The sequence below is a fragment of the Pristis pectinata genome, chromosome 22, assembly GCF_009764475.1.
Source record: "Pristis pectinata isolate sPriPec2 chromosome 22, sPriPec2.1.pri, whole genome shotgun sequence".
NCBI lineage: Eukaryota > Metazoa > Chordata > Chondrichthyes > Rhinopristiformes > Pristidae > Pristis > Pristis pectinata.
The window spans coordinates 12,743,440-12,757,923 of record NC_067426.1 but is presented as its reverse complement, the minus strand read 5'-3'; positions in this window follow the sequence as shown (position 1 = coordinate 12,757,923).

Here is a 14,484-nt window from a genome sequence, read left to right as displayed (position 1 = left end):
GGGGAAGGATATTTGGAAAAGTTAGAAAGGATCTGGGGGAAAACCTGTGGGAGAAACTCAGCTCTTTCCAAGAGCTGTGGTTGGCAGAATGAGCTTCCCTAAAATTCCAAAGGAGCTGTTTATAACTTGTCAGACAATAGGAGTATTGCAGCAGTAAACCATTCCAGCAGATATTACACTCCATCTGAAGGTTAAAAATATGACAGGAACAGAGGGACATACAGATTTCATCAACCGTGTTCCATAACATCAGAGTGAGATAAAATTCTCAGTTACGTCATGCCAGTGCTGAAAAGATTGATGAGAACAGATCAGTTTTGGAAGGAATTAATGAATGCGATGCAGGATTTTCACTGAATTCTTTATACATGATTGATTGCTGAACTTCCAAAATCTCAGTGACACTCAGTGACATTTCCTACTAAATTTACAAGTGATATGACTGGATAGCACACTTTCACAGCCACACCAAGTCATATATGGATGATGCAAAGCAAATGAAACAGGTTCAACAATGCCTGTCATGGAGATAATTTAACAAACTAGTCAGCAACCATACAGACAGGACAGCAATTGTCAGCTGGAGTGAAAATCAGTTTCATTGGTGTTGTCAGCAACAATGTTTAAATCCTTCAGTATAAATAGGGAATACATCATACATCTCTGTAGTGTCCAGACACTGTTTGGTACTGCTGCTTAAAAAAGCAAATAACACAGTTAGGGCTACCAACAAAAAATCCTTTAATGAAGGCAGCCAACACCCAATTAAGAGTAGAGGTTGTCACAATGTACTGAAAGTCATACCACATGATACATTCAGTTCTTAAAGGTATATTTGTCCTCGCACAAATTATACAGCTTCCTCTTAAAAATTAACCCACATTATCAACCATTTACAGATATGGAATTATACAATGAACTTATTGTTCGTAGATATATACTCAGTTTTAAATTTTGCTAAACATACCTTTCCATGGTCTTTAAGCCTTTTCTGCTACAAAATCCTACACTTGATATCCCCGAAATATCCACTCCAAGCACCAGGATTATCCAATGCATCACTTATCTGGAGAAGCTCCGTATACATTAGATCTCATACCCTTGTACTAAAATTGTTACCTTAACACAGTTATCATTGGCTGCATTGCAAAATGAAGGTATCTTGGAAGTAAAGAGTTGAAAATTCTGGTGCCTTTCATCATGCACAGACCCTTGACATCAGGACAATGGTTTGGGCATGGGGGAGTTTGCAAAGAGAAGTAGCCGCAGGGAAATGGCTAATTTGGTGCTTGCAACAGCACTTCAAAGACATCTGTAAGAGGGACCTTAAGGTGCTGGAAGTCAACATCATCTGGGAGAGGGCTGCTCATGACAGCAGCCAGTTGAACTCCAAATTTCACAAAAATGCATAGAAGAGCAAATACCATAAGACATAGGAGCAGAATTAGGCCATTCAGCCCATCGAGTCTGCTCTGCCTTTCGATCATGGCTGATTTATTTTTCCCCCTCAACCCTATTCTCCTGCTTTCATACCTTCTCTGTAGTCATAGTCATACAGCAGGGAAACAAGCCCTTCGGACCACACATCCATGCTGACATTTTGCTCATGTACACTCATCCCATTTGCCTGTGTAGTCTTCTATGCCTTTATATAAATGAACTTTTAGGCAATGTATGTGGATTATGTTTCTAAAGTAATTTGGTTTGGATTCTATTATTTTGACAGTGCCCCTTTATAAATTTAATGCAGTAGTAACTCTATTTGAATATATTAAAATATCTTAACAATTGTAAGTAATTGCACAAAGACTATTTTTGCATGTTCTCATTACATATGTATCCGTGGCACAGTAGTGTAGTGGTTAGCATAATGCTATTATAGCACCAGCAACCCAGGTTCATTTCCTCTGCTGTCTGTAAGGAGTTTGGTATTGGTATTGGTATTGGTTTATTATTGTCACTTGTACCGAGGTGCACTGAAAAACTTGTCTTGCATACTGATTGTACAGATCAATTCATTACACAGTGCAGTTGCATTGGGTTAATTATCACAGTGGGGTAGTAGCTGTCCTTAAGTCTGGTGGTACGTGCCCTCAAGCTCCTGTATCTTCTACCTGATGGAAGAGGAGAGAAGAGAGAATGACCCAAGTGGGTGGGGTCTTTGATTATGCTGGCTGCTTCACCAAGACAGTGATAGGTAAAGACAGAGTCCAAGGAGGGGAGGCTGGTTTCCGTGATGCACTGGGCTGTGTCCACAACTATCTGCAGTTTCTTGCAGTCCTGGGCAGAGCAATTGCTGTACCAAGCCATGATACATCCAGATAGGATGCTTTCTATGGTGCATCGATAAAAGTTGGTGAGAGTCAAAGGGGACAAACCGAATTTCTTTAGCCTCCTGAGGAAGTAGAGGTGCTGGTGAGCTTTCTTGGCCATGGCATCTATGTGATTTGACCAGGACAGGCTGTTGGTGATGTTCACTCCCAGGAACTTGAAGCTATCAACCCTCTCAACCTCAGCACCATTGATGTAGACAGGTGCATGTACATCACCCCCTTTTCTGAAGTCAATGACCAGCTCTTTTGTTTTGTTGACATTGAGGGAAAGGTTGTTGTCATGACAGCATTCCTCTAAGCCCTCTATCTCCTTTCTGTACTCCAACTCATTGCTGTTTGAGATACGGCCTACAATGGTGGTATCATCTGCAAACTTATAGATGGAGCTACTGCAGAATCTGGCCACACAGTCATGAGTATATAGGAAGTAGAATACTTAGAATAGAATATGTACATTCTCCCTGTGTCTGTATGGGTTTCCTCTGGGTGCTCTGGTTTCCTCCCACATTCCAAAGCCGTACAGGTTAAGAGCTGTGGGCATGCTATGTTGGAAGAGAAGAGAGGTGACTGTTCCCTCAGTAACGCAAAAAGATGCATTTCACTGTGTGTTTTGATGTACATGTGACTAATAATTAAATATCTTATCTTACATCTTAGTTATCGCAAATACCCACCATGTGCAGGGGAGGAAAGAGGCTGTGGAAGAGCCTACAGTGCACAGATGTGGCTATGTCCACTTTCAGGTCCTGAAGATGCAATAGGGTCTGCCATTTCCATATGAGCTTTTACAGCCAGAGCAGCTGCTGCTCTCCAGTAAATTGAGGGTAATATCTAAGGCACAATTTCATAGCCTCTCAAACCTGAAGGAACCCATGGATAGACAGATAACAGACTTCACAACTCTGCGTAACTATAAATGCATTGTATTACATTTTTGTCAATATCAACTGTTAACAGGTGAATATCACTCATTAACTACTACAATAGGAACAAAATAACTTTGTGTTTGGTACATTACTATCTACCATGAACTCAATAGCAACAACTTATATTGTGATTATTGTTTAAGTCTCCACATTTTTGTGCCACTTCTTTCATTTTGTTTTGTGTTTTAATATCCACTCTGACTCCTTCAGGAATCTTTCCTCTTTCCTGCTGTTCGTTTTGAAGTCATGAAGTCATGACTTTCTCTCTTTGGATACCCTCCAGTGCTTACAATTCTGCCAAGGCTCTCTTGCCTGCAGTGAGCAGACTTCAGTAAGTTCATACCCACTGTGACATCTCTCTGGTATCTTTCAGAACCGTTGGATCATCTCAACATGGAATGCAGTTCCCTCTTAATGCATTCAGCTCAATTTGCATTTAATTCAGACCTTTCTGTAACTTCTTAAACAACAAAGGCCTTAAGGATGCTTAGGTCTGCCCAAGAATTTACATAGTTTCATCTTTAGCAGGCAATATCATCTGCTGAAAATTACCTCACTACATCACCTTCTTCTGAGGCCTCCACTTTCCATGTTATCTGTAGATTCTTGTCACCCATGGCGGTAAGGTCGATGATGAGGTCCCTGACAAAGAACAATCCAACCAAGGCCCCAATGGTGGACCAGGCGGACGAAGTTATTTTGAACTCCACAGCTGTGAAGGCGGATGAAGGCTGCAACAAATCCATCGGTTCCAATCGTCATGGTTTCCATGCCATTGGAATCAGTTGGTTGATTTGTGAAGTATCGTGTGCTTTTTGTAGTGCAACATCAAGTACACATTAAATAAATACACGCACAAGCGTCTTTGCTCTGTGGGCTTAATTTTCAGAGCCAAGATTGGACTCATAAACCACTTGAGAGTCCATAAATAGATCACATAATGAAGACCATCATCCTTGACCTTGAGGGATAGCCACAACGAAATTCCTGTAATGGCACATCCAATGTACTGAAATTCTGATGAACCAAACAGATTATGGATAGGTGGAGGATTGCAAATATTCCCGTTGTCCAAAAATGCTAAATCACTGTCCAGATAATTCATTGAACTCAGGCTGCTCATATTAGACTTACGTGACCCACTGGTTTCCTGTGTACCCACTTGTAGTGTCCAAGGGACTTGGCTGTGGAGAAGATGACCACATAATCATAACCATTTCTGTGCACATGTTCCCTGCTTGAAGTTATGCCCTGTGAAACTGCTTCACATTTATAATGATGCCTGTCTCCATAACCGTATATGCTCTCAAAGTCCAGCATTCAAACTTCAAGTGCAACGTGTGAATAGTTTCATCTGAGTTTCTCATTTGGTGGTCCCATAGCCCTTGATCTGAAAAGGTCTGGAAATTTCACTTTCTTGCCAGAATCTTGAGACTAACCATACATTTGTCACCCATTTCATCTGGTCTTTGCTTGCGAGTGCCAAACTTGTAACTTTTGAAAATATTTAACGGTGATGAATTAAAAATTTCCTTCTAAGTCTTAACAATGTCCTTGAGAGAGGCTTGAATATTCAACACTGGTTTTCTTTTCCCAGATGCTGCCTGAGCTGCTGAGTATTTCCAACATTTTCTGTTTTTACTACTGGAGTGAGCTCCTCACTAAATCCCAACTTCAACCAGCCCTGACTGCGATAACATTTCATTGTGGGAAAAGCTTTGAGAATTCTTTCTTTCATAGCTTTTCAAATTGGCGACTTTCATTTCATCTGAAATAAATGGTGGACAATAAAATGCAGGGTATGAACTTGTCAAAGAAATATGTTCATGTAATATGGAATACTTACCTCAGATGGACATGAATTTATACTGGTGCTTTATCCAGTGTGCTCTGTCTTTATTGAAATGAACATAAGATCCATCATTCAGTTGTCACTGGCAATCCAGTATTATCTGTCACGTTATAGTCAGAAAATGCATACTTCTAACGTTCACTGAGGTCATGATTACCTTTCCTACCAATTTTACCAGCCTAGTAAGTTCTGTCTAAAATCCTAACTTTTGACAAAGCTTTTGGTCACCTATCTAGTACCTCCTGATGTGACATGGTCAAATTGTGTTTGCTCCTGTGAAGCACCATGAAATAGTTTAACTACCTTAAACCTACAAAAGCACATGTTGTTTCAATGACCTTGCAGGACCACTTTTGCTTTCTTCAATTGGAACACTTATGACACAAATGCAAAAGACTAAAAGAAAAGATAGCTCGACAGCAGTTGAAGGAAACGACAGTTCTGAAAGCTTGGAAAGGGTGTCTGATGTTGAACAGGATGAAAATATTGGAAAAAGGTAGAAAAGGTTTGAGTGGAAAGAACAAGAGAGAACTTAAAAGCAGAAAAAGTATTATTAGTTAAGTTGAGACCAAAAGCACTGAACAATACAAAGTGAGGCTTAAGGACAGAACTGAGAGAAGGAATCTCTTCCAATAAAATTTACACCAGCTAATCTTTAATGGCTTGTATATATGAATTTGTTAAACATAGCTATCACATATGGAAATCAGTTTAAGAAGCTGCAGTTACAGAGAGTGAGATTGAATGATTTACTGCATCAGCACTCTCTGTGCACATAACTGATACACCAAAGTAAAATTGGCTTTTAAATTTCCTTTAACATTTGAAACCTGATATTAAAGAAAATATGAAGTTCACCACCATTTCTGTTTGAAACCTAACATAAGTGATGAGCAGAATTTCTCCATCTCAAAAAAGTGAGCTGCCAAATCAATTAGGTTTTGAGTGAACCGAGAATTTCTCAGTTTCTTGCCACACAGGTTTCTTGAAAGAACGAATCAGCAAAGAAAGAGGCTTCTTAGTCATTGTGCCTGTGACAGTTCCATCATCAAGCTGTCTAGTTAAGCCCACTCTACTGCTCTTTCCCACAACCCTATTATTTTTCTCCCTTCGAGTATTTACCCACTTCTCTTTTAAAGGTTTTTTTTCACCACTTTTTCATGCAGTGTCTTCCAGATCACATCACACTAGCCAAGAAATACAAGTGCATAAACTGTGTTATAGCAATATGCAATTCAAAATTAGTTTTTCCTGGAATGAAATGTGATGACAGAATATTTCCAGATCATTTTGCATCTCTCCTGAAATTTGACAGGGTACTTCCAGGGCCAGGAGCGATCCTCTACCTGAAATATTGGGCTGCTGTGAGTGATTGTGAGTGACGGCTACTGCATTAACTTCTGGCAGCCTTGAGCCTTTGGTTCTGCAGCTGTCCCATGAGCAGAACATGAATGGTAATCATTGCTCCACAGGACCCAATTCAGCGCCATCTTGAATGACAGCTTCTGCTGCCTAAGGCTATTGAAAAACATTTGAAATTGATTTAAATAATTAAGTTAAATAGGACTTTCCAAAAGGAAATTTAAAAATGGCTTATTTGTTTAAAAGCACTTCATAGTATTGTTAACTAATTAGGTAAAGAAAGAAAAATAAAGAAAAACTTAGCTAAGCCGACCATTTTAAATAAGGTAGCTAACTGCATGCAATGAACGTTGCTGTGCTAGGTGCACCAGCTGTGGCTGGCATAAAGTTGAGGATCCTGAAGGTCCAGGTACAAACAGCATCCAATTCATTTATAGAGAACATCGGGGAATACCCCTGGACTCACTTGTGAGTCCAGAGGCAGAGCAAGAGGTAAGATGCTTCTAACTGGATCAGCTGTCTAGCTATCTACCTCTGATGGCATTGCAGAGTTTATCTGAATATTTTCCATCAAGCAAGATGCTAACATTGATTATATGGTCATTACCTTTGTGCTGTTTTGGGATCTCGCTGTGCACAGCATAGCTGCTGTATCTCTTATGTTGCCACAGGAACTACACTTCAAAGGTACTTCATTGATCATGAAGCACTTTGGGAGGTCAAGGCTATGAAAGGTACTATTACTGTGTGTAAATAAAGGCAACTTAAAAACATTACCCATTATTTTGTAGTAAACCAAAGTAGGAAATCTGTGCTGATTATGTTTAATTTTCAGTAAACCCAACACTATATTTAAATCTAATTTACAAGAGTATATGTTACATACTGTATGTCTACTCCAGTCTACTAGGCAGAAAACTGCAAAGCAGCCTCTTGCATTATTCTTGAATGAACAGTTGAAAGTGAAAGAAGCTCTGGGGATTGACTCTATAACCGTCGACAATACTTGAACTTCAGCTGGACAGAAATGGTTTTCGTTAAACACAATTGGCCACCAGGGACTGTGCTGAGTGGCACATAATAATAGTGCCCCTGCTTTCTTGTAACATTCAGTTCATGGGATGCAATGTTTGGAGTCAAATTAAATTGACTTTGAATCAATGAGAAACCCAGACTATTCCAACAGATCAAATAGATCAAAGTGGCTTCATTTCAAGTACGGGCTTTGTCTGGAGTTACCAAAAAGATTTTGTTACTATTTTCCTTGCATACTCCACAGCTGCCTTTAACATTGGCCAGTGTCCCTTTGAGAGGTAGTGCTTGAAATCCTGATGCACAGCTATTGAAAGTTCACATCTCAGAATAAAGACAAGCAGAACTATATTTGATGTGAGGGTGGTTAAAAGTTAACTCTTGGAGCAACCCTCTTGATCCAACATTATAGACATCTGTCTTGTGACCATGAATAATATTAAATGAAAACACACCTTACTATAAGAAACAGAAATAATGATTTACAATTGTATTGCAACTCTCAATATCAGGATATTGAAAAATATTTTATTGCCTGCAAGGTGGTTCTGAAATGCTGTAATTGTAATGAGAAGAAATCTGGTGGTGAATTTATGCAAGGTCCCATATAAGACGAAGTCATCTGGTTCACTTCAGGGGGAACTCTTCCTTGAAAAGTGCTCTTGGATCTCTTACACCCACTTGAGAGGCAGGTGGAGACTTGGCTTAACGTTTCACTCAAATGATGAAACTTCCGATAGTGCAGCACTGCCCACTGGGGTGTCAGCCCAGAAAATGAGCTTGGGACTTTGTTGTGACTGATGCACTGAGTCACTCAGAACGGAAGCTTATTGATGTAAAAGGTCTTGATTCATCACGACAAGCAGTATTCTCTTGAGTCTCCTGAACTCGAGGTACATCAAGTTTTTATACTCTTAAGAACAAAAGTAATAGCAGGTAATTCAATACACGTTTTAAAACTACAATGACATTGTTTACTTCAATATTTTGAGTCTGACAAATGGTTCCATTGAATTAATATTTACAATGGAAGCCCAAAGTAACTGACAAGACACCTCTGAATGTTCAAACACCTTTGCTGGGACAAAGTAATTCACATGGATGGTCTAAAATCTTCTGAGGACAGAACCCAAAATGAGTGTCGTGAGGGTTCACTCAAATATCCCAGTTATTAATCAACAGAGCAAATATTCTTATGACTATGGTTGAAGTGCAAAGTGACAAAATAACTGAGCCGGTGTGGAAGCTTCCTTGAGCTCAGTCACAATGGTGCAAAATAACCTAGCCAAAGGTATCTGACGCCCAGTTTGATGTAGGCCAATTAAGATACCCTATTGTCTTCCATTTGGCTGAAGCATACAAGAACATCCCATGGTCACGTCAGTTTGCAAACCAAATCTCTGTGTAGTCAGTGCTCTGTGGACAGTACTGTTTGTTTACAAAGCTGTCCTTTTAATGTCAAATTGATTACTGCTTGCAATGTAGATTAAGAACTGAAGACTGGCTCTTCCTTGAATTAACGTCTGCTATATCCACATAATTCCATAATTCCTGAATCCTTAGCCCTAGACAGATGGTTGAACACAGAAAAGATTGCTGAGCTGCGGCTGACAACCAGTCCTCCTCCTGATGACACTTTCCGTGCTTTCATCTCGTCAAAGTTCAATGTGTGACACTTGCCAGTGACACTACATCATTATGTCCATCACAGCCATGTCTCCAACAACATTCAGTTACTTCCCTTACCTTTTCCATCAATTTAAATCATGCCCACTCTCCTAAATCTCCTTTTCCATCTCAAAAATAAACTTTATTCATAATAAAATATATACACAAAAAGAAATACAGTGCAAAACATTTTTACATTCTTAGTGCCATTTGGTCAATACATTCAGTAGTGTTGACACCTTTTTTAACCATAGCACCATTGCCACTCATGTGACTCCCTGGGATGATACACCCTTTCAGTGTTTGAGAGGGCTTCCCTACCCAACTCAGCCCCCCCCAGAGAATGGGGGCAAAAGGGTACCCAACGTTGCCCTCATCCTGCTGACCACCATGGTGTGTGGCTGCATCAGGCTGTGCATGGAATTAAAATATGTGGGAACCAAGTGTCACTATGTGCTGAGGTTCTACCTGTCCCTGGTGTTGCGGAGGATAGTTCTGACCCCATTACCACACAACATCCCAGTCAGCTAGACGTTGAAACACCACCTGTCACTTGTGGAAAAGTTCCTCCGAGCAAACACCTTTGACCACAAGGCCATCAGACAGTGGTCAGCACAGAATATCCTGCAGATACTGTGGCACAGGGACTGTATGGATACTGTGGGGTGGTTCCCTGAGCAAATGGTCCAAAGCATCTGGCAGAATGCCTCATCGACAGAACTTGCCAACAAGTACAAGACCTCACTTGGCTGGCAGTGAGTGGGCCCCTCCTGATCAGATCCTTCCTGTACATTTGAAATATCATCGCCAACACACTGCCCTCGGGATGGCTGTGATGGGGAGGAGACAGTAATCCACCTCTTTACTCTCCAAGTACTTAAGAAAACCAAGGTAATGTGCCCGAATGTCGACTGCCCGGTGGCTCTGACACCCACCGTCATGAAATGCTTCGAGAGGCTGGTCACGGCTCACATTAACTCCAACCTCCCAGACAACCTTAATCCACTGCAATTCACCTACAACCGAAACAGGTCAATGGCAGACGCCATCTCCCTGGCCCTACATTCATTTCTGGAGCATCTGGACAGTAAAGACACCTATGTTAGACTATTGTTTATTGACTACAGTTCCACCTTCAGTACTATAATTCCAAGCATCTCAAATAATGATGAGTCAGAGTACAGGAAGGAGATAGAAAGTCTAGTGACATGGTGTCATGACAACAACCTTTCCCTCAATGTCAGCAAAACAAAAGAGCTGGTCATTAACTTCAGGAAGAGGGGTGGTGCACATGCTCCAGTCTATATCAACGGTGCTGAGGTCAAGAGAGTTGAGAGCTTCAAGTTCCCAGGAGCGAACATCGCCAATAGCCTGTCCGATCCAACTATGTAGATGTTGCGCCCAAGAGAGCGCACCAGCGCCTTTACTTCCTCAGGAGGCTAAAGAAACTTGGCATATCCCCCTTGACCCTCACCAACTTTTATTGATGCACTATAGAAAGCATCCTTTTCGGATGCATCACAGCTTGGTATGACAACTGCTTTGCCAGTGACCGCAAGAAACTGCAGGGAGTTGTGGACACAGTTGAGCACATCACGGAAACCAGCCTCCCCTCCATGGACTCTGTCTATACTTCTCACTGCCTTGGTAAACAGCCAGCATAATCAAAGACCCCACCCACCCTGGACATTCTCTCTTCTCCACTCTCCCATTGGGCAGAAGATACAAAAGCCTGAAAGCACGTACCACCAGGCTCAAAGACAGCTTCTATCCCGCTGTTATAAGACTATTGAACGATTCCCTAGTATGATAAGATGGGCTCTTGACCTCACAGTCTACCTTGTTATGACCTTGCACCTTATTGTCTACCTGCGCTTCACTTTATTCTGCATTCTGTTATTGCTTTATCTCGTACTACCTCAATGCACTGAGTAATGAATTGATCTGTATGAACGGTGTGCAAGCTAAGTTTTTCACTGTACCTCAGTATATGTGACAATAATAAACCAATTTACCAATTTACCAATTTAATTACATCCATTAAGCAAGTGAGCTTGCCAGTCTTACCCCTTCTGGCCATGGTTGTGACTCCATTCCCACCCTTTACTGGCCTCTAAACTGAACCAGTGAGTTACTCACTTAATCAAACAGTTATTGCAATGGATCTACAAGAAAGTTCATCACCATCCCTGGGTGTCATTAAGGATCTAGCAGTAAATACAACACTGCCAGTAATGACTGCAATCCTGAGAATGAATATTTATAAAATGGAACCTGTGGAGGAATGTCCTTTCTTATCAGTAACTTGTGACCTTAGAGGGGGTGTCTCAGCATCTCTCTCTAAAATACTGGAAATAGTTGATAACTTAAACTAAAAGCAAAGGCACTTTATTAATTAAAAAATGTCTTTCAGTGTCAAGACTGCATTTTGCTCAAGAGACAGATAGACTCTCATAAGTTCCACAGTAAACAGAAAGCAGTGAGACACTCGAAGTGGTGCTAGTCAATACAACATATGTCACATATGTTACATCCTTCCTTTGATATTGATGAAAATAGAAAATGGAAAAGAAATCACATCCAAATAATTGTCCAATCTGTTTGTGCATTATTTTGGCACAAAGTCATCCAGATGTTGGGTTCACAGACTGTCCTCCCAGATCCAGTTGTAGTTCTCCCAGGGTCTGTTGTGGTGACAGGTATTTCACACTTCTGTTGCAGTCATGCACCTCTCTTCGCTTGACCACCCTTAGTTGTCCGCTGACACTTTTCCCTGATTCCCTGTTCCATGATGAACATCTATATATTCATCTGTGAGTTGTCTGCTTTCTTATATTAAAACAAGATTCCTTATTCTGTCCTGCTGTACCTCTATCAATCTCATCTGTTGCATATCTTTATGCCCTACTAGGACGAAACCCTACTGAGAAATCCACATCATAGTTCTCTTGCTTCTTAGGATTTACCACCTTCAAAAGCTGCATTATGGTCATATTATACATCAACAGTTGATGACCCGCTGTTCTCAATTGCATTGCTTTGAGAGTTATGGCTTCAGGAAGACATTGCAGGTCAAATTGAAATATCATAGTTTGTTCTTGTGTTAATATCTTAGTGTAGATATATGCACCAGGTATTCCTGCCACAGAATTAACTGTGTCATTAGCTGTAAAGAAACATTGTCATCACCTGCTCTTTTCAATCTGAACTTGCCTCTGTTCCCACATGGCTCACCTCATCCATTCCATGGGCTATCAATATTCTTTTCATCCTGCATTTTTTGTAGAAATAATTTCCCGATGCAGATTGCACACTCTTTTTCCCATATGTAGGCCATTTACAAATATATAAGTTAGGAGCTGAGTAGGTCACTCAGCCCTTCAACTTTGTTCTAATCATTTAATGAGATCACAGTTGATCTGGTTGGAACCTCAACCCCACATTCTCATCTTCCAGTGGTAACTCCTCAATCCTGTAGATTAGTAGTCATCATTACTAACATATTTTTTACATTCCAGATAATTAACTACGTTTTCCATGATTGGATTTGAACACTGATCTCTGGATCACTAATGCTAGCAACTTAACCAATGCCCCATGACCAAACAATCCAGCTACTCACATTTTTGCCCACTCAAGCCAAGCCACCTTGGCCGTCCATTCTTGTTCAGCCTTTGTTTCTCACATGTATTTCCTTTTGTTGACCATCCTAATTTTTTATCCTTGGCTGGACAGCATCACAGATTTGCATGTCACTTTTCTGGAGTTAATTTTGTTTCATGTGGTAGCTATTCCTTTAAGAAATCAATTTCACTTTGGTTGGCATTAGCTGAGGTAATTTTCTTAATTAAGAATGCAAAGTAGAATTATTAATTAAAGGCTTCAGCACATTGTCTTCTTTCAAGGAGAATGAAACCAAAAGATCTATGATCTTTTCATTTATATTCCCAATTGGAATAGCTACTTTACATGTTAATCAAGCAGTTTAGCCTTTTCTGACCATTTGGCAGCATACATTAATAATCAATGTATTAAAAGTCATGGAGAAGTATGCATTGTGCATAATGTTATGCTTTTTTAAAATTATTCCAATATATTATTCGAATTTGCAGAGTAAGGCTCTGAATCAGGTTGAAGGAACTATCCTGATATCACTTCAATTTCTTTTAGAATTTTGTTTTATGTGTATATCTTTTCATGTGTGTCTTTGTTGGTGAACAATTTAATGGTTGCAGGCAAGAAAGAAGAAATATTCCTGTACGAAAGAGCTGATAGTGTAATCCTTGCCAAAATTTGCAGTGATTGCTCACAAAAGACCTTCTTCCAATACATCAACAGCTTACATTCGTGTAATTAAAGTAATAATAACCCAGTGTGCTATCAAAGAAAATATACTATCATAACATATGATGTAATAGAACTAGTTACCAAAATAGAAAAGAAGACAATAATTTAGTTTCAATACTAAGACTTGGAGGAACTTTTAGCTGATACAGTGTTTACATAGCACCTTCCACATCCCTTTCAGAATGTCCCAAAGCACTATAGACAATGAGGCATAGTCACTATTGAAAAATAGAAAATGTGGCGATCTGCCTGCATTCTACAAAGCTCTCACATAGAGTTAAATGATAACAATCAGGTAATTTGCTTTATAGTGATGTTGACTGAGGATTAGGACTTCATGGCTGACAGCCTCCCCCACCAACATCCCATCAACCCAACTATTGTTCATCAAAACCATTCCAATCTTTAAAATTAGTTTAGTAAACTAGATTGGACCTCAATTTAAATTTCCACCTGAAAGATAGCACTCCTGACAGTTTGGCACTCCCTCAATACTGAACTGAAATGATGACCTAGATTTTCGTGCTCAAGTCTTTGAAGTGGGACTTGAATTGTCAATCGTCTGACTCTGGGACACATAGATTATCAGTATCAGAGTTCACCGAGGATACATATCAGTCCCTTGACCTCATTCCCCTGAGAACACTACCTCCGTTACACCTGTCTTAGCCGACCCAGAACCCTCTCTCTCAATTCCTCCCAAAACAACAATAGCTTGCATTTATATAGCAAGTTGAACTTAATAAGGCCTCATAGAAGTATAATTAAACTAAATTTGGCATTGTCATTAGGAAGGTTACCAACGGCTTTTCAAACAGGCAAATTTTAAAGGGCATCTTGAAGGAAAAGGGAATGTCAGAGAGTTTTATGGAGAAAATTACAGAGCTTAGACCCTCGGGAGCTGATGGTATGGTCACCAATGGAGAGGTAATGGAAAATGTGGATTTGCTAAAGGCAAAACTTA